This window comes from Silene latifolia, chromosome 4, assembly GCF_048544455.1.
Source record: "Silene latifolia isolate original U9 population chromosome 4, ASM4854445v1, whole genome shotgun sequence".
Classification (NCBI taxonomy): Eukaryota; Viridiplantae; Streptophyta; class Magnoliopsida; order Caryophyllales; family Caryophyllaceae; genus Silene; species Silene latifolia.
In genome coordinates, this window is record NC_133529.1 from 82,547,293 (window position 1) to 82,572,542 (window position 25,250).

Sequence of the window (25,250 nt, forward strand, 5' to 3'; positions counted from 1 at the left end):
ACCAAACTCTCCCTTTGATGGTTCTTTCAAGGATGAGAAGGCCCGAGGTAGGTGACCTCGACCTCTCCAATAAACGCTCCCTCATAGTAAGGCTTCAATCTTTGACCATTAACTTTGAACTTGCTTCCATCTTCCGCCTTGAGTTCAAAATCTCCATATTTTCCAACTTCGGTTATCACATAGGGACCCATCCATCTAGAGTTCAACTTTCCCGGAAAAAGTCGGTAGCGGGAATTGAATAGAAGGACTTTGTCTCCTTTGTGCAAGGCCTTTTGTCTAATTCTCTTATCATGAAGCAATTTCTTTCTTTCTTTGTAAATCTTTGCATTCTCATAGGATTGTAGTCGGAATTCCTCCAACTCTTGAATTTGAATCATCCTCTTTTGCCCACTCAATTTGAGATCAAGATTAAGTGCTCGGATTGCCCAAAAAGCTTTGTACTCCAATTCGATTGGCAAATGACATGCTTTTCCATAGACAAGCTTGTAAGGGGAGGCTCCTATGGGAGTTTTATAGGCCGTCCTATAAGTCCAAAGAGCATCATCAAGCTTTGTACTCCAATCTTTTCGGGTCTTGTTCACAACTTTCTCAAGGATTTGTTTGATCTCTCTATTTGAAACTTAAACTTGACCGCTTGTTTGAGGATGATATCCCAAGCCGGTTCTATGTTGAACACCATATTTGGTCAAAAGAGATGCAAGTTTCTTCTCATGGAAGTGCGTTCCTCCATCACTTATAATTGCTCTAGGAACTCCAAGTCTTGGGAAGATTATTTTCTTGAAGAGCTTGGTTACCGTTTTTGCATCATCATTCGGAGTGGCAATTGCCTCCACCCATTTTGAGACGTAGTCTACGGCCACAAGGATGTATTTATTCCCATTGGATGTCACAAAGGGACCTTGGTAGTCGATTCCCCAAACATCGAAGATCTCCACCTCTAGAATGCCCCTTTGTGGCATTTCGTTCCTCCAAGAGATATTCCCCGTCCTTTGACAAGCATCGCAATGAATGATGAATTCTCTTGTGTCTTGAAACATTGTAGGCCAATAGAAGCCCGATTGAAGAATTTTTGCAATGGTCCTCCTTGCTCCATGGTGCCCACCGTAGGGTGATGAGTGACACCCTTCCAAGATTCCTTGGACTTCCCATTGAGGGATGCATCTCCGGTAGAGCCCATCACTACACTCCTTGTAGAGGTTTCGGTCATCCCAAAAGTACCTCTTCACTTCGAATAGGAATCTCTTCCTTTGGTTGTGGTTCAAATTTGGAGGGAATACTCTTCCAACAATATAGTTAGCATAATCGGCAAACCATGGGGTGATGTTCCTTTCAAGTTGTGTTTGAATGGCCATCAAAATATCGTCGGGAAATGAGTCATTGATCGGGGTTTCTCCATTTTCATCATGAAACCGGATCCTTGACAAATGATCCGCCACTACATTCTCGGCTCCTTTCTTGTCTCTTATTTCCAAGTCAAATTCTTGAAGAAGCAAAATCCATCTCAACAATCTTGGTTTTGCCTCCTTCTTTATCAAGAGGTGTCGGAGAGCACGGTGATCCGAAAAGACAATCACCTTGGATCCAAGTAAGTAAGAACGGAACTTGTCTACAGCATAGACAATGGCAAGAAGCTCTTTCTCGGTGATATCATAGTTCACTTGGGAGGGATCAAGAGTCTTTCTTATATAGTAGATGTCATGAAGAGCTCTTCCTACCCATTGGCCAAGAACCGCTCCAACGGCGTAGTTACTAGCATCACTCATAATCTCGAACGGTAGTTCCCAATTTGAAGGTTGAATGATCGGTGCCGAGATTAGTGCTTTCTTGATTCTATTAAAGGCTTCAACACACTCATCAGTGAAAAGGAATTGGGCATCTTTAAGCAAGAGTTGAATAAGGGGTTTCGCTATTTTTGAAAAATCTTTTATGAAACGGCGATAGAAACCCGCGTGACCGAGAAAACTTCTCACCCCTCTAACATTCACGGGAGGTGGGAGTTTCTCTATCACATCAACTTTAGCTTTATCGACCTCGATGCCCTTTTCCGAGATTAAGTGACCCAAAACAATTCCTTCATTGACCATGAAGTGACACTTTTCCCAATTTAAAACAAGACTAACATCTTCACATTTTTGCAACATAAGAGAAAGATTATGCAAACATGAGTCAAAGTCCTTTCCATAAACACTAAAATCATCCATAAAAACTTCCATTATGGTCTCTAAGTAATCGGAGAAGACACTCATCATGCATCTTTGGAAAGTGGCGGGGGCATTACATAAACCAAAAGGCATCCTCCTATATGCAAAAGTACCATAAGGGCATGTGAAGGTGGTCTTATATTGGTCATCCGGGTGTATAGGGATTTGGAAAAATCCCGAATACCCGTCAAGGTAACAAAAGAATTTGTTGGAGGCTAACCTCTCAAGCATTTGGTCAATGAATGGTAAGGGGAAGTGATCCTTTCTTGTTGCGGAGTTTAATTTTCGATAGTCAATGCACATACGCCAACCGGTGATCATTCTTGTGGGTATTAGTTCATTCTTTTCATTTGTCACTACCGTGGTACCTCCTTTCTTAGGTACCACTTGGACGGGGCTAACCCACAAAGAGTCCGATATGGGATATATGATTCCCGCATCAAGTAATTTCATAACTTCTCCTTTGACAACTTCTTGCATGTGGGGGTTCAATCTTCTTTGAGGTTGAATGGTAGGTCTATGGTCTTCCTCTAGATGAATTATATGCATGCAAAAGTTGGGACTTATCCCCTTAAGGTCATCTAGACTATAACCTATAGCCTTCTCATGTTTTTTCAACACATCAAGCAATTTTCCCAATTGGTTCTCATGAAGCCTATCATTAACAATCACGGGTTTGGTCTTTGATTCATCAAGGTAAGCATATTTCAAATTTGGGGGAAGGGGTTTTAAAGTAGGAGTTTGTACCTCACTTTCCTCCTTTGGAGTTTCATTGAGAATTTGCTCCATCTCCATTAGGCGTTCCATTCTCATAGCATATTCAACTTGTTCTTCATTCTCTTCAACCTCATCATATTCAAACTCCATGATGGGTTCCTCTTGCTCTTGAGCTTGTAAAATATCTTCTAGGATAGATTGCTCATCTTCTATGGGTTGACATGCTTCCACAAGGATGTTATGCACTAACTCGGATTATGCATGAGTAAGTTCTTTGTTAGCTAGAGCGGCCTAAAAAAGATCCACTTCCAATTCCCAATACATATTTTTAGCCTCACTTGCTTCCAAGGCTTCCAATGCTTGCATGGGATCTTTGAAGAAAGGTATACTTAAATGGTCCTCTACAAAACAATCTATAAAGTCCATCTTGCAAAATATCGAACAACTTGAAAACAATTAGAACAAACCTTGAGGAGTTTTACTTCCTCAAGGCAAAGAAAGACACAACTAATAACAATATAAGGAAATCTAAATCAAGTTAACACCGTCCCCGGCAACGGCGCCATTTTGGTACGGACAAGAGTTGGTCGTCACACATCCAATCAAACACAATTTATAGCTTCACAAACAACTCTACAATTAGTAAAGAGGCAAGTAAAGGTCGGATCCCAAGGGACGGGAATTGAGATGATATTTCTATCGTAACTAGTGGTGTCTTAGGGGTGTCACAATTTGGGTTGATGTAGAAGGTCACTAAACTAAATAGCAATGAAAGTAAACAAGCAAGATGAATTAAAAGGGTTGTAAACAATTGATAAAAAGCACTAGGGTGTCATGGGGTCATAGGGGAATCATGGGAATTGATCATACAAACATGTTCTCAAATTATAAGCAAGCAATTATTGTTGTGATGGATTGAGTTGGGTTATATTTTACAATCCTAGGAAAGTTTGGGTCCCGGAGCCGAATCGATTAGATTGTACAACACCTACAAGTCGACTTAGTCTTCCCTACTCAACAACATGCATGGTCTAATGAGACTCGAGTTGGTTTATGTCTTACGAGTCTCATTGAAAAGATAGGTGATGGGTAAAAAATGCAAGGATTCATAGGCTCGCATTTTCTCAAACATAACATGTGCATGAGTCGAGATCAAAAGAAGCAAGCAAATAAACCATGAAAGCATATTAATTTAAGCATGAATCATTCCCCATGTTGGTTTCCTCTAATTACCCATTAACCCTAGCTAGGTGACTACTCACTCATTATTATGTTGATCATGCTAGCAAGGTTGTCAATCATACCAACAAAGTAAAACATGATGAATAAATGAAAGTAATTAACAATAATTAAAAAGGGATTAAGAGAATTATACCTACTAATGATCCAATAATAAAGCAAAGATAAAAGAAGTACTTGATGCTTGATTGAGAGGTTGTCAATCTCCCAATAATAACCCAAATAATCTTCAATTACCCAAAATAAAGGATGAACAAAAGAGAGATTAAGGAAATAAAACTTGTATTAGAACTTGATTAATTGTTGATTACAAAACTAAAGAGAGATTTGATTGATATTAACTACACTAAAGATTGCTAAGAAGAACATGCTCTTCTAATTAGACTAATGGGGTATTTATAGTGGAAATTAGGTGGATGCATTAGGGTTAACTAAGGGCTAAAGTAGTAATTACACTTTTTAGATTTGAGCAGGGAAACGCCGGTATTTTTCGAAGGAAGGGCATCTTTCACGGAGGCTTGAAGAAGACGAAATTGTGCTGGACTGGAATCCGTGCGTCTTAGGCTCGGGACGGGCAGATTCGTGGTCTGGAGGACGGGCGTCTTTGGGAGAAGACGGCCGGATTGTGGAGTGGAGGACGGGCGGATTCAGGGCAATCCGCTCGGATTGTAGCTCAGCATTGTTTCTTCTTCTTTTCTTCCCTTTTCTTCATAAAATCCTTGGGGATTTCCTTGGGGATGCAAGGATCTTTCCTCAACATTGCCCAACTACTATAATATGTACAAAGGCCTTCTAATATTGTCTCTCCTTGATGCTTGGTCATTGAATTCAATCAATTTAGTCTCGTTTTTGCCATGAAAATGCAAGATTCTTACTCCTTTACTACCAAGGGATCAAAATCTCAAATAATATGCAAAACAAAGAACTAAAGACAATAAATGACCCAAATATGCACTAAAAAACATGGGAACAAGGCTAATTCGGGGGCTAAATATGCGCTAATTATGGTCACATCACCTAGCTACGCTCGTCCGTCTCCAAACAAGCCAAGACCAAGCTTATGCTCGCCTCAATGCTATTGAAGGCCGAATTGTTGCTGTAGAAACTAGACTTCCTCCTGCAGAGAATGATGTTCCTGACATAAGCATGCATGATAACCTTCCACCCTTTGTGGGACAACAAGAAGTCAACCCCCCACTAGGTCCTACTGAAGCTGAAAAACGACTCCAATACTTGGAGGAGCAACTAATGTACCTTAAGGGAGATGACATCTACAGGGAGAACAATCGTAAGTATGAGGCGGTAAATGCTAAACTGCCTTGCAACTTCAACATGACTGACATTCCAAAATTCAAGGGACATGAAAACCCTTTGAACCACATTCGTGCTTTCAAAGATTACATGTCTATCAAAGGCATGAAACCCGAGATGTTCCTAAGGATCTTTCCTTCATCTCCCGACACCATTCCTAAGCAATGGTTTTACTCTTTGGAGCACAAGAAGATTGCCACTTGGGATGATGCCGCAATTGAGTTCACTAAACAATACGCGGATAATGCTGAGATCCAAGTCAACATGCGCGCTCTAGAGGTTCTTACCCAAAATGAGAAAAAAAGGCTTCACCGACTTCCTAAGAAGGTGGAGGAAGACTAGCACAAAACTTGTTGAACGTCCAGATGAAGCCACTCTTGTGGAAACGTTCATGGATAATATGAGACCTATTTATGCAAACCATTTGAGATACCAAAACATAAAGTCTTTCAAAGATCTGACTGTGCTAGGGACGAGAATTAACGATGACATCCGGAAAGGGCTCTTGTCCCAAACGGTAGGTCGCGGATACCAAGGTTCAACGAGTCGTTCTTATGGCTCTACTAGCAAGACTGATGAGATTAACCTTGTCGAATCATCGAAGAAGAATAACCCGCAAAGGAAGGTCTCGAAAATTGGTGATTCATATTCTAATGATCTAAAAAGATTGATGAAACAAGGCAAGCTCCAACCCATAGGACCTACACCTGACCCAGAAAAGAAGTCCAAGTTCTGGGATGAGAACGCATACTGCGAATATCATAGAGACAAGGGACACGATACAGAGAAATGTTTTAAACTGAAACATGTCCTTCAGGATATGATCGAAGATGTTCGTTTACCCATACCTCCCGGAGGTAAGCCTAACAATACTCAGAATCCTCTTGGAGTTCTGATGATCACAGATGAAGAATACACCTTGGATTGTTCACACCTTGTAACACCCCGTATTTTATTAAGTTGGATAAAATTCTTTTAATTGCTATTTTGAATTTAATTACATCATTTAACGATTTATATATATATGCTTAGCTAATTAATTAATTTCATCATAATTCGATACGTTAATTTTAATAATCATTAATAAGTTTATTGAAGTTAGTTCGAGTTTATTTATTTAATAATTTTCGTTTCTTTACGAGTCCTTATGAAAGTTGTTTTAAGTGAACCCGAGATGGATTTTGGGAACAAAACCGTCCAATTAGCTATTTTGAGCTTATTTCACTAAATTAGCAATTTTTATTAATATCCGTTAGTTTTGTAAAAATCGCTAATAATTCTGATTCAAGCTGATATTGTATTATTTACGTTAACTAGCTGAGTTTATTTTATTTTCACTCATTAAATTTATTTATTATTGATTCCGTTTTATTACTGAAACTTTTACTAAAACCGATTATATTAACTCGAAACGGTTTTAATAACTATCGAAGTTTCTTAACGACGAAGAAACGTACGTATAATAAATAGCAGGCTAGCAGGCTGCTGTCTCATTTTAGAAAACGCACGTCTCTTTTCTTCTTCTTTGTTCTTTGTTTTCTTCTTCTGGCGAGTCTTCTTCCCTTTTCAAAATTTGATCTTTTAATCGACGTCGGTGCTTCGTTCCTTATCCGTTTTCAACTATTTTCGTTCCATAGCATTCCTCTCGTCGTTTCCGTCAATCCGTTGTAAGTAAAATTCATTTTCGTCATGTATTTTTACAAACCCAATTTATACTTTCAGCTTTATTTATTATAAGACGGTTGTAAGTGCTGAGATAGACGGGCTGGTAGAAGATTTGTTAGTCATAAATGATTAGTTCAATCGGAAAAAGGTAACAATGATAGGTTACTCAATATTACTTGTAAAATATGTTTATTTCGAATGCTGGTTAGTCTGTTTTATAATTAAGACGGTGTATAATTATATATAGGGATCCTTATGGATGTTAATTAGTCAGTTGTATAGTTGAGACGGTGTATACTGATATGTGGAGATGATTGAGACGGTGTATACTGACCTCTAGGGATCATTTGGGATGCTAGCTAGTAAGTGGTATATTTAAGACGGTGTATGCTGACATGTATGGATTGTTTTGGGTGATAATTGGAGTGTTTTATAGTTGAGACGGTGTATACTGACATGTAGGGATTGTTTTGGATTGATTTGGACTCTGTGTTGGGGCGATTTTTGTAGTCTTTAGGGACTGTTTTTGAGTTGCTTTATACTTGTGGATTTCCGCTCTAAAACCGTTTTAAATGCTGACTTAGTTGGCTCGGCTAGGTCTGTTTTTAGGCGCGAGAATGGAGTCTTAAGGGGACGATTGGTACTCTGTTTTGGGCAGGGACGAGAGCTGTCATCGTGGGTTTTCACTTTGCATTTGAGGACTGGAGTTGGGGTCGAACTTAGGCATCTTTTGGGTTCATTTTGACTGATTTTTGGGTCGAGGTTATGAAGTAGGGTGAAGGGTGGCTATGGGTAGTCGGGTGGTGCTCGTGTCGGACTCCTAGTGGCCTGGCTGTAGCTTAGCTGTGGCCTGGCAGTGGCCTAGCTGTGGCCTGGCCGTGGCCTAGGCAGTGGCCTAGCTAAGTCACGAGTTTGAGTCCATGTGTAGTTGGTGGTTAGGCCGAGTTTGAGGTTGCCATTATAACTTTTGAGCCGTGTCTATAAATTGTTTTGACGCTAGTTTGGTTTATTTAAAATATAATTAAATTAATTTCCGTCTCATATTTTATATAACGATAATTCGTTAATATCGTCCTTTCACATAATTATTTTAGGTGGCTCATATGTGGTTGAAGATGAAGAGTAATTTTGGGTTTTAGAAGCTTTCTCAAGTTATTACTTGTCTCTTTGCTAGCGTAAGGTAACTATTCCGAGTTACTCGACGAATTAATGTCACATTAGTAGCTGATGTTGTGTTTGTTGTTTGTTAAGTGTTTAGGTGATTGATAATGTGTTACTTTCGTTTTTCACATGATAGAAATTTGGAAATAGCATGAGAATAATATTGCGATAAAATTTGTGATTTGGGCCAAAGTAGGCCAAGACTCTGAGCTGGGCCAGATTGACCGAACGAGTTTGGTCAAACTAGGTTTAAACCAATCGACCTCGATTTGACCGATGACCCGTCGCGGGACTCGGGTCGAGGGTTTGTCTTTGAGGTGAGATTGATTGTTAGTGGAGGTTTTATGTTATGCCTTGATATTTGTAATTATCTTTTCACATGTTGGTTGTTGGATGCTTTGGATGCCTTATGCTTGAGTCTTGTTGCCTCTTTGCCATTTTATCTTATTCTCATGAATTATGAGATTAACGGTTAGCTGGAATTTGGATTACTATTGATATTGGAGATATTGTTGGATTGTCAGCTGAATATGCTCTTGCGTAACCTTTCATATGCTAGGGTGTGTATGATATTTTGTGTGTACAAGTTTGGACTCTTTGTCCCTTTTATGGTTAATTGGGTATCCTACTTGTCTTGTGTGGTGTGGGCTAAAGTATTCAAGTTGGGACTAGGTCCTAGGTGAGTATTTCGGCCTTCATCATAGATAGGCCTTTATAGTCTTTGACGAGTGTATGTTCACTGCTCAATAGCCTTTGTGTTCCTGACTTGGTGGGTTTATATCCAAGTTGGGGCATGACCTCGTTACTTATTTTGAGAGTAAGTGGTCAGCTTAAGTACTAGCCAACCCTTTGGTGGACTCCTTAGGGTACTCACATGGTTTTATAAAATTGTGGGTCTTGGGTGCGGTGGTGTGTATCCGCATGTCTAGGTCTGTGTGATTTAGGACTAGGGTTGTGTTGTGTCTTGGCCATGTTTTTATAGAACCTCTGAGCCAGGATACCGGTTCGATTACCTTCCCTACCTCGTGGTATAGACTCGAGTTACAAAGTGACTATTGACCGTGCTAAGAACTTATGCCTGTCTCTAGATATATTGCCCTTTCTTGTTTGATGATTCTATGAATCATAGAAGGTGAGATGCAAGCCGGCTATGGTTGATAGAGTCTGGATTCCCGTGTGTTATTTGACTCACATGATAGTGTAGCTTGAGTCGGTCTAGTATTCACATGCTAGGACTATGTGTTGTTATATTGTTGTTCACATGATAAGCACGATTGTCTAGCATCTATATGCTAAGGCATTGTGTGATTCGTATTCATATTTTTATGTTTACATGTTATATTAATTATGACATTTTCGTGGTGGGAGAACTCGGAGTTACTCCCCACCGACCGTGGCTTTCGTATTTGTATAAAATGCGAATGACAGGGTAGGTGATGCATATATGGGGTACACGGACGAGCTAGCGAGCAAAGAAACCCTGGAACCTAGATTGACTTTATTTTATTGTGACCCTTAAACACTTTTTAGGTCACATACATTTTAGGGACATATGTCTCCCTCTTTACATTTGGTTGTATAATTTGCTATTCGCGACTTTAGCGATGGTTATGTTATGACACTTCTAGTTAGACCTTGTATGTTTGACACCTTCCAATTTGGATATCTTTATAACAAGTTCAGGTTTTAAAAATTACAGGTTTTTACCCAATTGAACCTATTACAAACATATCCATGCAGTTTTATTCTAGAATTACGTGTTTACTTTTCCGCGATAAGTGAGGGTGTCACAGTTGTTATCAGAGCATATTTGCTCCCGACGCACGTTTGTGCACCCCAATATAAATAACTTGACCTTAAAATAATAAACTTGAGAGATGGGTAAGATGGGTAGACTTAGGACCTTATGTTGTAGTCTCTTTGTGTTTGCTCTTTGTTAGGTACTAACCTGTTTGTTGATTGTCATTTAATAATTGTTGCGTTCTTGGATCAATGACCGTGAGCTTATCTATAGCTAATGGAGTTATTACTCTTATTATAAAAAAAAAAATTTTGAACTAAAGGTTTTGAAAATATTTTAATGTTTTTCACTGGTTTTAACGTCAATTAGTGTTAAAGCTTGTTATTGGAGAGGTCTGATAATTAGTTTTATCATTTGTTGGTGTAAAAATGTATTTTTATGTCTTTGAATTGGAATATTGATGTTCTTGAGTGATCGCCAAGAGTATCTCCGTTCCATTGAAAGGACACTTATATTTTAAGAAGATCAAGATTTAGTGCCTATTGTTGAGGATTGAAGATTTGTTCAACCTTTGAAGAATGCTTCTACTTCCTTGAAGATGTTTCTCGTTCTTTTTGTATCTCGCCTTATTCTTAATCTCTTGGTGCTTATCCTCCTTCTAAACTCCCTTCTGTTTTACTTTAAAAGCTACGCTTGTACACCTAACTTGTCTTTTGTTCCTTGCTTATCCTCCCTTAACGCCATTTGATAGTACTCTTTCTTGTGAGGAATGTTGACCTTGGTTGGAAAACTTGACTCTTGAGGAGATTGTTTGTGTTTGACCCTTAACCCTGGCTTTGAGAAGTTGTGATGTTAGAAAGACTTAGGTAAGGTGATGAGACATACTTAGTAATTCTTATACCTAGTTCCTTGACAAAGTAAGTATAATCGATTGGTGGATTCTTTGTGTTAGGAATGAGTTGCCTATGTAATTAAAGTTATAGAACTTGGCTTTGTTGTTTATGTTTGGGATTTGAAAGCTTAGTAGGTTGAGCGTCGTCACCTTAGGAGTAAACATGAGATAAGTTTAGAATATGAATTTGGAAGAAAACCCATTTTTAGATGTTAACAATCCCGTATAGATTGGGAATGTGATTTGGTGTTAGTTGTTTCTTGAGAACTTTGTTGAGAAGTCTTTGTCAATTCATTCTTTGGTTTTTAAAACATTGAGGTTGTGTCGAGTGCTTGAGATACAGAGATGCTTTTATACTTGAGTGGTAGATTTGCTTTAGGGAAATCCTAATATGTGATAAGATAGGTGGAAGAAGTATCTAACCGATTTATCACCCCTTAAGCGAGCGTTTATTTTACCTTGACCCTTGTTTGGGATTTGGTCGTTTTGTCATGAAGGTACAATACCCTAATAGGCGTGACCTTGTTAGAGAGAACCTTAAGTTTTAGGAAGCATATGGATTAATCCTTAAAAATCCTCTTTCGTACCATTAATCGTTTTCCTCCCTTTCGTTCATACATTGGTTGGATTTGATTCTTAAGTATAAAAGTTTACTCGTTATTTCCTTGTCTTGAATACCTTCCTAATTCTAATACCTCTTCTTTGGTTGGTAACTAGTTATCTTTATGATTCGACTCTTTTAGTCTCACATCTTGACATGTTCATATATCCCTTTTTAAATTTCCTATCATTTCGACTGGTTATTACCCTTTGTTTCCTTAATGGAGTGATGACATTGTTGTTTGAGATTTGAGTATCTGGCGATTCCTTGTTGTCTAATTTTCCTTTCTCCTTGATCATAAGCGTTACCGTTCATACCTCATTTCCTCGCTTCATCTTGCTCCTCCTTTAAGTTTGACACTTGTATCTTGTGAAACTCTATCCTTGACATCCTTGTAAATTTGACTTCAATTCTTATCCCTAGGAAGTTCATCATACCTCTTTTGTTGGTTAAGCTTGAACCCTCTTAGCATACTTGTATCTATGATGTCTAACTTACTTTTCATTTCGCACAATTTCTAAATATTTCAAGCTACCATTTTTGGTTCGTTGTCAAAAATTTATGTTACTATTACAAAATTTTCCCTACTTGTAAAGATTTGGAAAAATGAAATTCGATTTAATTCTCTAATTGTTCTTTGAGTATAGACTTCTTTATCATGGATTTGAGTTGCTAAACCTGTGATTTTTGTAAATTTTATCCAATTTCTATTCACTTTGATCTAATTATGATGCCTTTGTCAAAGTTTAATATTATATTTCAGGAATTTAACTCCCCTTTTAGTTTAAAGGTGAAACCTTTATTTCTATTTTGGCTTTTTGCAAAAGAAAATTTGAGAAGATTACCTTTCTCTTATTTTGATTTTAACGTTGATCGGATGTTAGAACTAGTTATTGGAAACGTTTGATAACTTGTTCTACGCTTGTCGGCGAATAGTTTTTGTTTTAAATTTGTCTCTGACTTGGAAAGTTAGCGTTCTTGTGTGCACGACAAGGGCAATTCCGTTCCATGAATGAGACTTATATTTTTGAAAACTCTTCATTAATGTTTTTGAAGGTATTTTGATTTTGATTTATACAAATGATTTGCCTTTTGACCTTATCTTTGATTTGGAATGTGATGTTCTTGAATACGTAACGAGAACACTTCCGTTCCTCTGATGAGAGTCTGGTTCCGTCGGAAAATTTAAGTTGAAACTTTTGAAAGAATTTTGATTCTTACGATAAATAACCTTTAAAATGTTTTGGTTACCGATTCCAATTCCAGTTTTATTTATATAACTTTTCATTTATACTTTCAAGTTTCGAGGACGAAACTTTTTAAAAGATGGGGTGATTGTAACACCCCGTATTTTATTAAGTTGGATAAAATTCTTTTAATTGCTATTTTGAATTTAATTACATCATTTAACGATTTATATATATATGCTTAGCTAATTAATTAATTTCATCATAATTCGATACGTTAATTTTAATAATCATTAATAAGTTTATTGAAGTTAGTTCGAGTTTATTTATTTAATAATTTTCGTTTCTTTACGAGTCCTTATGAAAGTTGTTTTAAGTGAACCCGAGATGGATTTTGGGAACAAAACCGTCCAATTAGCTATTTTGAGCTTATTTCACTAAATTAGCAATTTTTATTAATATCCGTTAGTTTTGTAAAAATCGCTAATAATTCTGATTCAAGCTGATATTGTATTATTTACGTTAACTAGCTGAGTTTATTTTATTTTCACTCATTAAATTTATTTATTATTGATTCCGTTTTATTACTGAAACTTTTACTAAAACCGATTTTATTAACTCGAAACGGTTTTAATAACTATCGAAGTTTCTTAACGACGAAGAAACGTACGTATAATAAATAGCAGGCTGCTGTCTCATTTTAGAAAACGCACTTCTCTTTTCTTCTTCTTTGTTCTTTGTTTTCTTCTTCTGGCGAGTCTTCTTCCCTTTTCAAAATTTGATCTGTTAATCGACGTCGGTGCTTCGTTCCTTATCCGTTTTCAACTATTTTCGTTCCATAGCATTCCTCTCGTCGTTTCCGTCAATCCGTTGTAAGTAAAATTCATTTTCGTCATGTATTTTTACAAACCCAATTTATACTTTCAGCTTTATTTATTATAAGACGGTTGTAAGTGCTGAGATAGACGGGCTGGTAGAAGATTTGTTAGTCATAAATGATTAGTTCAATCGGAAAAAGGTAACAATGATAGGTTACTCAATATTACTTGTAAAATATGTTTATTTCGAATGCTGGTTAGTCTGTTTTATAATTAAGACGGTGTATAATTATATATAGGGATCCTTATGGATGTTAATTAGTCAGTTGTATAGTTGAGACGGTGTATACTGATATGTGGAGATGATTGAGACGGTGTATACTGACCTCTAGGGATCATTTGGGATGCTAGCTAGTAAGTGGTATATTTAAGACGGTGTATGCTGACATGTATGGATTGTTTTGGGTGATAATTGGTGTGTTTTATAGTTGAGACGGTGTATCCTGACATGTAGGGATTGTTTTGGGTGATTTGGACTCGTGTTGGGGCGATTTTTGTAGTCTTTAGGGACTGCATTTTTGAGTTGCTTTATACTTGTGGATTTCCGCTCTAAAACCGTTTTAAATGCCGACTTAGTTGGCTCAGCTAGGACTGTTTTTAGGCGCGAGAATGGAGTCTTAAGGGGACGATTGGTACTGTTTTGGCGAGGGGACGAGAGCCGTCATCGTGGGTTTTCACTTTGCATTTGAGGACTGGAGTTGGGGTCGAACTTAGGCATCTTTTGGGTTCTGTTTTGGACTGATTTTTGGGTCGGGTTATGAAGTAGGGTGAAGGGTGGCTATGGGTAGTCGGGTGGTGCTCGTGTCGGACTCTAGTGGCCTGGTCGTAGCTTAGCTGTGGCCCGGCAAAGTGGCCTAGCCGTGGCCTGGCCGTGGCCTAGGCAGTGGCCTAGCTAAGTCACGAGTTTGAGTCCATGTGTAGTTGGTGGTTAGGCCGAGTTTGAGGTTGTCATTATAACTTTTGAGCCGTGTCTATAAATTGTTTTGACGCTAGTTTGGTTTATTTAAAATATAATTAAATTAATTTCCGTCTCATATTTTATATAACGATAATTCGTTAATATCGTCCTTTCACATAATTATTTTAGGTGGCTCATATGTGGTTGAAGATGAAGAGTAATTTTGGGTTTTAGAAGCTTTCTCAAGTTATTACTTGTCTCTTTGCTAACGTAAGGTAACTATTCCGAGTTACTCGACGAATTAATGTCACATTAGTAGCTGATGTTGTGTTTGTTGTTTGTTAAGTGTTTAGGTGATTGATAATGTGTTACTTTCGTTTTTCAAATGATAGAAATTTGGAAATAGCATGAGAATAATATTGCGATAAAATTTGTGATTTGGGCCAAAGTAGGCCAAGACTCTGAGCTGGGCCAGATTGACCGAACGAGTTTGGTCAAACTAGGTTTAAACCAGTCAGCCTCGATTTGACCGATGACCCGTCGCGGGACTCGGGTCGAGGGTTTGTCTTTGAGGTGAGATTGATTGTTAGTGGAGGTTTTATGTTATGCCTTGATATTTGTAATTATCTTTTCACATTTTGGTTGTTGGATGCTTTGGATGCCTTATGCTTGAGTCTTGTTGCCTCTTTGCCATTTTATCTTATTCTCATGAATTATGAGATTAACGGTTAGCTGGAATTTGGATTACTATTGATATTGGAGATATTGTTGGATTGTCAGCTGAATATGCTCTTGCGTAACCTTTCATATGCTAGGGTGTGTATGATATTTTGTGTGTACAAGTTTGGACTCTTTGTCCCTTTTATGGTTAATTGGGTATCCTACTTGTCTTGTGTGGTGTGGGCTAAAGCATTCAAGCTGGGACTAGGTCCTAGGTGAGTATTTCGGCCTTCATCATAGATAGGCCTTTATAGTCTTTGACGAGTGTATGTTCACTGCTCAATAGCCTTTGTGTTCCTGACTTGGTGGGTTTATATCCAAGTTGGGGCATGACCTCGTTACTTATTTTGAGAGTAAGTGGTCAGCTTAAGTACTAGCCAACCCTTTGGTGGACTCCTAAGGGTACTCACATGGTTTTATAAAATTGTGGGTCTTGGGTGCGGTGGTGTGTATCCGCATGTCTAGGTCTGCGCAGATTTAGGACTAGGGTTGTGTTGTGTCTTGGCCATGTTTTTATAGAACCTCTGAGCCAGGATACCGGTTCGATTACCTTCCCTACCTCGTGGTATAGACTCGAGTTACAAAGTGACTATTGACCGTGCTAAGAACTTATGCCTGTCTCTAGATATATTGCCCTTTCTTGTTTGATGATTCTATGAATCGTAGAAGGTGAGATGCAAGCCGGCTATGGTTGATAGAGTCTGGATTCCCGTGTGTTATTTGACTCACATGATAGTGTAGCTTGAGTCGGTCTAGTATTCACATGCTAGGACTATGTGTTGTTATATTGTTGTTCACATGATAAGCACGATTGTCTAGCATCTATATGCTAAGGCATTGTGTGATTCGTATTCATATTTTTATGTTTACATGTTATATTAATTATGACATTTCGTGGCTGGGAGAACTCGGAGTTACTCCCCACTGACTGTGGCTTTCGTATTTGTATAAAATGCGAATGACAGGTAGGTGATGCATATATGGGGTACACGGACGAGCTAGCGAGCAAAGAAACCCTGGAACCTAGATTGGCTTTATTTTATTGTGACCCTTAAACACTTTTTAGGTCACATACATTTTAGGGACATATGTCTCCCTCTTTACATTTGGTTGTATAATTTGCTATTCGCGACTTTAGCGATGGTTATGTTATGACACTTCTAGTTAGACCTTGTATGTTTGACACCTTCCAATTTGGATATCTTTATAACAGGTTCAGGTTTTAAAAATTACAGGTTTTTACCCAATTGAACCTATTACAAACATATCCATGCAGTTTTATTCTAGAATTACGTGTTTACTTTTCCGCGATAAGTGAGGGTGTCACACACCTCATCTCTCCAATCGAGGATGAGATTCATGCAATAGAAGATGAGGGAAGTTATTCCACCATTTCTCCTATCATCGCCGATTTTATCACATGGGCAAAAAGTGTGAGTAGGCAAGTTTCGGAGTTGGAAGCTGTAGTGGAATCTCTACCCAATCCCGACACCATACCTAGGGAGAACGTGTCACTGACTCCAAGTCTATCTCAAGAATCTACAATGCAAGAGATAGTCACGGTAGTTGACAACCTAGTCGAGCAAATAATCAGTCTAGAAGCCGAAATCATCAAATTGAGAGAGCTCAGTATCGTCAACGGAATATGGGCCGATGACGATGAAGATGAATACCTCACATAACACTATCTAGTCAAGGTTAGTGAGGATATAGTCAAAGCTAGCGAAGATCAAGATATAGACCACCTTACTCGTTCAGGGCGTCCATATCAAAATGTCTCTCAGAACGGTCCCACGGCTAATGGTCCACTTACTAACACCAATGTCATCACCCCAAATGATGGCGAAGATACGTCTACTGACCATTTGCTAAAGCAACTGCAGAAGACAAAGGCTGATCTTTCAGTCTGGCAACTAGTTGCGAGTTCATTTCTCCATCGTCAAGCTTTACTGCAAGCATTGGCTAAATTAAATGTAGTGCACAACTCTACGCCTGACGACATAGTCAACTTGGTTTTCCAAGACTCAGTTAAACTAAGTAACCCAATTACTTTTTTAGATGAAGATTTGCCTCCCTTCAGCGCCAGTCATAACCTCGCTCTATACATCACTGTCACATGCTTAAAGAAGAACGTACCAATGACTTTGGTGGATGATGGCTCTGCAGTGAACGTCATACCACTAAAAACAGCATACAAGTGGGCATGAAAGAATCGAATTGGACTCCTACAAACAAAGGTGTTCGAGCATACGATGGAACAAACGTAAAGTGGTAGGGCTAATCAATCTCACTATAACCACAGGGCCAATCGAGCGAAGGTTAATTTTCAAATAGTAGATATCGAAGCATCATTCAATATACTTCTAGGAAGGCCTTGGATTCACGCTTCCAAAGCGGTAACATCCACCTTACACCAGAAGATTAAGATTCCTCTAAATGGCAAAGTAGTGACGATCACTTCGTCACCTATCAAGGCTGTAATAGAGAAAATGTCAAGTAACCAAGTAGTCACAGACCCAGTATATGAGCTTGGAGGCTTTCAGAGCATAAATCTTGTAGAAAGCGAACTAGCACCTCTATACTTCAACCCATATTCCAAGTTGGTGGTCAACCACATGCTCAAGTCCCAGGGATACTTCCCAGGAATGCCATTAAATCCTGCTAAGAAGAATACATTCGCGCCATATGAAGAAGGAAACTCTCAAAGGATACCATTAGGATTGGGGTACAAGCCCACGAAAGCGGAAGCCTTAGAAATGCTCACCCAATTCCAAAATCGTATGGACAAAGGGATTCAGATGCGACCCTATCTCCCTACCCTAACTGGATACTTCGTTAGAGAAGGGAGTCAGGAATACTTTCACGGTTTTCCCGAACCTTGGGACTATAGAGGAATGCAACTAGCTGGAATTGAGGTCTTCCATGATTGCTATTTCATCCCTCCAGAAACGGTTCCTACCGTCAAAACTCGTCAAACACCTTGTTTAGACGAACAGGCCGTTAGCCTTCTATTCGGGGAGAACCGATTTCTCAGAGCAGCGTAGGATGAGATCATTACCATGATACTTCAAGATGACCATTTCAATCCCACAGCATTAATCACTGACACCAGTTTAAATCAGCAGAAAGGATGGAGAAAATCGATCAAATGGACTAATAGCCAAGAAAAGCTCTTTAAGGTCACCATTGGAGAAGGAGAGATGTTCAAAGGAGAACCGGAAGACAACGAGTTCGAGTCAGATTCGGAATCGGAGTCGGAATCAGAGTCTGAGTCTAGAGAAGTCGTTAGAGAGTCTTCTTCTGTCTTCACTCCCCATCCCCTTGTTTCTCCTAGCATAGCATCGAATAGTAACAGTAGCTTGGGAAATGTCCCAGCAGCTGTCCCTTTACCGCCACTGACTGCTGAACAGATGGCTTCTTTGTTTGAGCTATTTTCAAAATTTAATATGAATAAATCAGATTCTGCTTACTCTTTGTGTTTTTCTGAATGCAATTCTATTTATGATGATAATGTGGATGATCCTGACCCAGACTCAGTCGAATTACCTCCCTACATAGTTAAAGAAATACTACAAGAGGGGGAAGGGGCACCAGTTATAGAAAACACCGAACCCATCAACGTAGGAACCGAACTAGAACCCCAAGAACTTAGGATAGGGATGACCTTAAACCCAACTGAAAGGGCCAACTTCATCGACCTCCTACATTAGTTCAAGGACATTTTCGCTTGGTCTTATAAAGACATGCCAGGAATCGACAGGGATATTGCAGAACATCGAATTCCAATCAAACCAGGTTTCAAACCTATTAAACAGAAGCTTCGTCGGATGAGGACTAAGTGGGCTCTTAAGATCAAAGAATAAGTCGATAAACAATTCAAAGCCGGGTTCATCAAAGTTTCCGAGTATTCAGACTGGGTGGCTAACATAGTCCCCGTACCCAAAAAGGATGGGCGAATCCGGGTTTGTGTTGATATCAGAGATTTGAACAAAGCAAATCCCAAGGACGACTTCCCTCTACCACACATCGATATATTGGTAGATAATACAGTAGATCACGCGTTGTTATCCTTCATGGACGGGTATGCAGGGTATAATGAGATCAAAATCGCCATAGAAGACATGCATAAGACGGTCTTCGTCACTTAGTGGGGCACATATTGCTATACAGTAAGGCCATTTGGGCTAATCAATGTTGGGGCTACGTATCAATGTACCGCGACCACTTTACTACATGACATGATGCATAAAGAAGTAGAAGTGTACGTCGATGATATGATTGTCAAATCCAAGGATAGGAAGGGGCATATTGATAACCTTCGCAAATTCTTCCTAAGACTGCGAAAGTAAAACATGAGGCTCAATCCTCAGTAATGTGCATTCGGAGTAACGTCAGGCAAGCTTCTGGGATATGTCGTCTGCTAGAGGGGAATAGAAATCGATCCATCCAAGATCAAAGCTTTAATTGAAATGCCGCAACCCCAAACGGAGAAGGAGGTTAGAGTATTTCTGGGCAAAGTACAGTATATAAGCCGATTCATATCGAAGCTTACCAAGATTTGCAAACCCATTTTCAAAAAGCTCAAGAAAACAGATCATACCATATGGGACGATGACTGTCAAAAGGCATTTGACAGGATTAAAGAGATATTGGCTAAGCCACCCGTGCTAATGCCTCCCCAACGAGATCAACCTCTTGGTTTATATCTGACACTAACCGAAACAGCGATGGGGGCTATGCTCGCGCAAACTATTGGGAAAGAAGAAAGAGCTATCTACTACCTTAGTAAGAAGTTCTTAGAATATGAGTGTAAATACACACCTCTCGAAAAGACATGCCTCGCTCTTGTGTGGGCAACAAAGAAGCTACGCCACTACATGCTTAGCTACTGTGTCAAGGTGTATTCTAAAATGGATCCCGTCAAATACCTCTTCGAGAAACCCGTTCTCAACGGACGTTTGGCAAGGTGGACCTTAATGCTCTCAGAGTTCGATCTCAAATACGTACCTCTGAAGGTCATAAAAGGACGCGCCGTTGCCAAGTTTTTCGCAGATAAACCTATCAACGACACCCAAGCAATAGACATGTGGTCGTTTCCAGACGAGGATATACTACAAACCAGTGTAGACTCTTGGGATCTTTATTTTGATGGAGCATCAAATTTAAGAGGATTTGGAATAGGAGTGTTGCTCATTTCTCCTGGAGGCGAGCATACACCACTTTCTGTCAAACTCGACTTTGAGGTGACAAATAACGCAGCAGAATACGAAGCTTGCCTCATTGGTCTACAAGCAGGAGTAAGTTTAGGCATCAAGAATCTTCGAGTTCACGGAGACTCATCCTTGATCATTAACCAAATTACAGGATCTTGGAAAATTCAGAGTGAAAGTCTAGCACCCTATCAGGCTAGGATAGATCAAGTTGTCCAATTCTTCGATCAGGTCACTTATCTACACCTGCCTCGTGAAGAGAATCAATTTGCAGACGCTCTTGCAAAACTAGCATCTTTGATTAATATGCCAGACAACATGGTTGAAATGCCTTTATGCATCGAACGACGGTCAGAACCAGCCTATGTACATCACCTTACAGATGAGGAAGAATGTCCAGGGGAACCTTGGTTTCAAGCCATTCTAAACTTCAAACTCAATGGTATATACCCACCAGATATGGATAAGAGGGGACAACGCGCCATATGCTTACTAGCCTCTCAATACCTTCTCATGCAAGGTGAATTGTACAAAAGAACACCTCTTGGTGTAGTCTTGCGTTGCCTTGATCATTCACAGGCCGCACAAAAATTGACGGAAGAAGTTCACGATAGAGAATGTGGTCCTCATATGAGTGGACCCATGATGGCAAAGAAAATCACGCGTCTAGGATATTACTGGACGACAATGGAGTCATATTGTATTAAATACGTTAGACATTGCCATAATTGCCAAATCTTCGGGAATGTGCAACACGTGCCTCCCTCAATGCTTTACACCATGACATCTCCCTGGCCGTTTTCTGCTTGGGAACTCGACATCATTGGGAAAATCACTCCAGCCGGAACAGGAGGTCACTGTTTCATTTTAGCAACTATCCACTATTTTACCAAATGGGTCGAGGCAGCATCCTACACTGCTCTTACAGCTAAACATGTGGCAAAGTTCATACAAACCATTATCATCTGTCGATATGGTTGCCCACATGAGATCATCACTAACAATGTGTCACATTTCCAAGCCGAAGCTGCACAATTGCTAGCCAAATAAAAAATCAAACACCACCACTCCTCGCCTTATAGACCTCAAACTAATGGCGCGGTGGAGGCAGCTAAAAAAAATGTCGTCACAATCCTCAAGAAAATGATCGTCAATTATCGATATTGGCCTATCAAAATACCTTTTGCGTTATGGGGTTATCGCACATCAGTTAGGACGCCCACTGGGGCCACTCCTTTCCTTCTAACTTATGGCATGGAAGTTGTACAGCCAGTTGAACTAGAAATTCCGTCCCTACGCATCTTGCTCAAAAGTCAAATTCCAGAGGCTGAATGGAATAGAGATAGATATGAGGAACTCATCCTCTTGGATAGACGAAGATTGCGAGCGCTACATAATGTGTAGATATATCAGGCACGTATCAAACGAGCCTTTAATAAACGGGTTAAGCCCGGGAACATCAAAGAAGGAGACTTGGTGCTCAAACCAGTCGGAGCTCTCCTAACTGTCGATCCACACCGAAAGTTTAAGTGATGCGACCATTATTTGAGCATATTTAGTCCCCGAATTAGCCTCGTTCCTATGCTTTTTAGTGCATATTTGGGTCATTTCCTATCTTTAGTCCTTTGTTTTGCATATTCTTTGAGGTTTTGTTCCCTTGGTAGGAGAGGAGTGCAAACCTTGCATTTTCATAACAAAATAGAGCTAAATTGATCGAATCTAATGACCAAGCATCAAAAAGAAAGACAAGACTAGAAGGCCTTTGTACATATTATAGTAGATGGGCAATGATGAAGAAATCCTTGCATCTCCGACAAGATCACGGAGGATTATTGGAGGAAGAAAGAAGAAAAGAAGAAAAAGAAGGCTGGGACGAGATCCGCTCGTCCAACCAGGTAGGACGCCCGTCCAACACTGCAAAAATCCGAGCGTCCTTCCCATAGGGACGCCCGTCCAGGAGCCTCCCAGGACGCTCGTCCAAACCAAGCAGGCCGCCCGTCCAGCCACCCCAGAATCCGCCCGTCCCGACCCTTGGACGCTCGTATTGTGTTACAGACCCACACGTCCTCTTCTTCCCTCCATGATAGATGCGCATATTTGTGAAAGACCGGCACAAAGGAGACTCGCATCTCTCTAGAGAGGAGCGATTCCTCAAGGACTTAATCGTCATTTAAGCCCTTAGTAAACCCTAATTTGTGTACCTAATCCCCACTATAAATACCCCATTAGTCTAATTAGAAAATCATGTTCTTCTTATCAATGTTTAGTGTAGTTTATATTATTCTAATCTCTCTTTAATCTTGTAATCAACTTCCAATCAAGTCTTAATACAAATCTCATTTCCTTAATTTCTCTTTTGTTCATCTATTATTTTGGGTAATTGAAGATTATTTGGGTTATTATTGGGAGATTGATAACCTTTCACTCATTCATCAAGTACTTCTATTATTCTTTGCTTTATTTTGGAATCATTAGTAGGTATAATCCTCTTAATCCCTTTTAATTATTGTTAATCATCTTCATTTATTCATCATGTTTTGCTTTGTTAATATGAATGACAACCTTGTTAACATGTTAAACTTGATAATGAGTGAGTAGTTTCCTTAACTAGGGTTAATGGGTAATTAGGGGAAACCAACATGGAAGATGATTCATGCTTAAATTAATATGTTTTCATAATTTATTTGCTTGCTTGTTGTGATCTCAACTTATGCACATGTTATGTTTGATGAAATGCGAGCCTATGAATCCTTGCATTTTTTACCCATCACTTATTTTTTCAAGGAGACTTGAAAGATATAAACCAACTCGAGTCTCATTAGACCATGCATATAGTTGAGTAGGGAGGATTAAGTCGACTTGTAGGTGTTGTACAATCTAATCGATTCGGCTCAGGGACCCAAACCTTCCTAGGATTGTAAGATATAAACCAACTCGATCCATCACAACAATAATTGCTTGCTTATAATTTGAGAATATGTTTGTATGATCAATTCCCATGAATCCCCTATGATCCCATGACACCCTAGTGCTTTTAATCAATTGTTTACAATCTCATTTTAATCATCTTGCTTGTTTACTTTAATTGTCATTTAGTTTAGTGATCTTCTTACATCAACCCAAATTGTGACACCCCTAGACACCGCTACTTGCAATCGAAAATCCTACATCAATACCCGTCCCTTGGGATCCGACCTTTACTTGCCTCTTTACTAATAGTAGAGTTGTTTGTGAAGTTATAAATATTGTTTTGGTCTAGGTGCTCCTAACGACAAGTAACCGAAAGTTAAGCTCCAAGTGAGTCCGACCAAAAATGGCGCCGTTGCCGGGGACGGTGTTAACTTGATTTGATTTTCTTAGATTGTTATTAGTTGTGTCTTTCTTTGCCTTGGGGAAGTAAAGCTCCTCAAGGTTTGTTCTAATTGTTTTCGATTTGTTTGATATTTTGCATGTTTAGAAGATCACGAAATTGAAAGGACTTTGACTACCAATAGAAGACTTGCTAGAGGTACTTTGAGAGGTATTGGTGAGGTTGTAGATATTCAACCAAATACTATTGAGTTCATCAACCCTTTTGCAAGAGAAGGTGAGGAGAACCCAACACAAAATCAATCACAAAATCAACCCACAATGCCTAAGTTTTCATCACATTCCGTACCAACCGAGGAGAACCTACCCAATGGTACTCCCCCACCACAACACTTAACCGAAAATTTCATTGCAAAATCCACATTTATCCAATTAGTCGAAAGAAGCCAATTTGGGGGGATGCCTAGTGAAGACCCTCATTCCCATATGGAAACTTTTTGTGACTATTGTGATGCGATTTCACAAACCGGTGTAACTCAAGACCAAATTCGATGGGTTTTATTCCCTTTTTCTCTAATTGGCACCGCAAAACAATGGTTGAAAAGCCTTGATAAGGCTACTCTTGGAATTGACTCTTGGAAGAAGTTGGCTCTAGCTTTCTATAAACAATTCTACCCCCCGGAAAAGACTAACATGCTAAGAGCTCAAATTACGGGTTTTAAGCAAAGGGATGAAGAATCTTTATATGAAGCTTGGGAGCGGTTCAAAGGAATTTGTCGCTCATGTCCTCATCATGGACTTAGCGAGTGGTTCTTGGTACAACAATTTTGGAATGGTCTTTATGAAGACTCAAGAAACATTCTCAACATGGGATCAAATGGTATGTTCACCGAAGTTGACGACAATCAAACTTGGAACAAGATTGAGGAAATGGCGGCACATAATTCATAATATAGTAGACCTCGCAAGGCTACTAGAGGAGGAAAGCATGAAGTGGACTCTATTACTCAATTAGGTGCTCAACTTAGTGCTCATATTGATACCATTAACTTGAAGTTTGAAAAGGCTATGGCTAAACTTGAAGAAGCCTCAAAATCACCAAAGCATCATGTTAATGCCATGGTAGTATCTTCATCAATCCCAAGTGGGATATGTGAGAATTGTGGAACTTTGGGAGATGACCAAAGTGAATGTAGGGGAACAAATGAGCAAGTGAATGCTTTTCAAGCATACAAGAGTGGTACCCCTTATTCTAACTATTACAATGAAAACACCAAATTCCACCCAAATCTCTCATACAAAAGCCAAAATGTTCAAAACCCTCAACAAACATACACCCCACCTCCCATGAGAAACCAAAATCAAAGACCCTTTTTCAACCAAAACCAAGGTTACCAAAATCAAACTCCATACAATCAACAAAATGACCAAGGTTTTGATGTTCAAAAAGCAGTCCTCCAAATGCAAAAGAATCAACAAGAATTTTTCACTCAAATGCAAAAAGATAACAAAGAAAAGAC

The 25,250-nt window shown here is 39.3% G+C and overlaps 1 non-coding gene across 1 annotated transcript; it reads right to left on the reverse strand.

The window, feature by feature from the left end:
• Window positions 1–24,423: 24,423 nt before the first annotated feature.
• Window positions 24,424–24,530, reverse strand: LOC141654162 (small nucleolar RNA R71). The gene has a single exon (XR_012547728.1). It is a non-coding gene; the product is annotated as a small nucleolar RNA R71 (small nucleolar RNA).
• Between the last annotated feature and the right edge of the window lie 720 nt (window positions 24,531–25,250).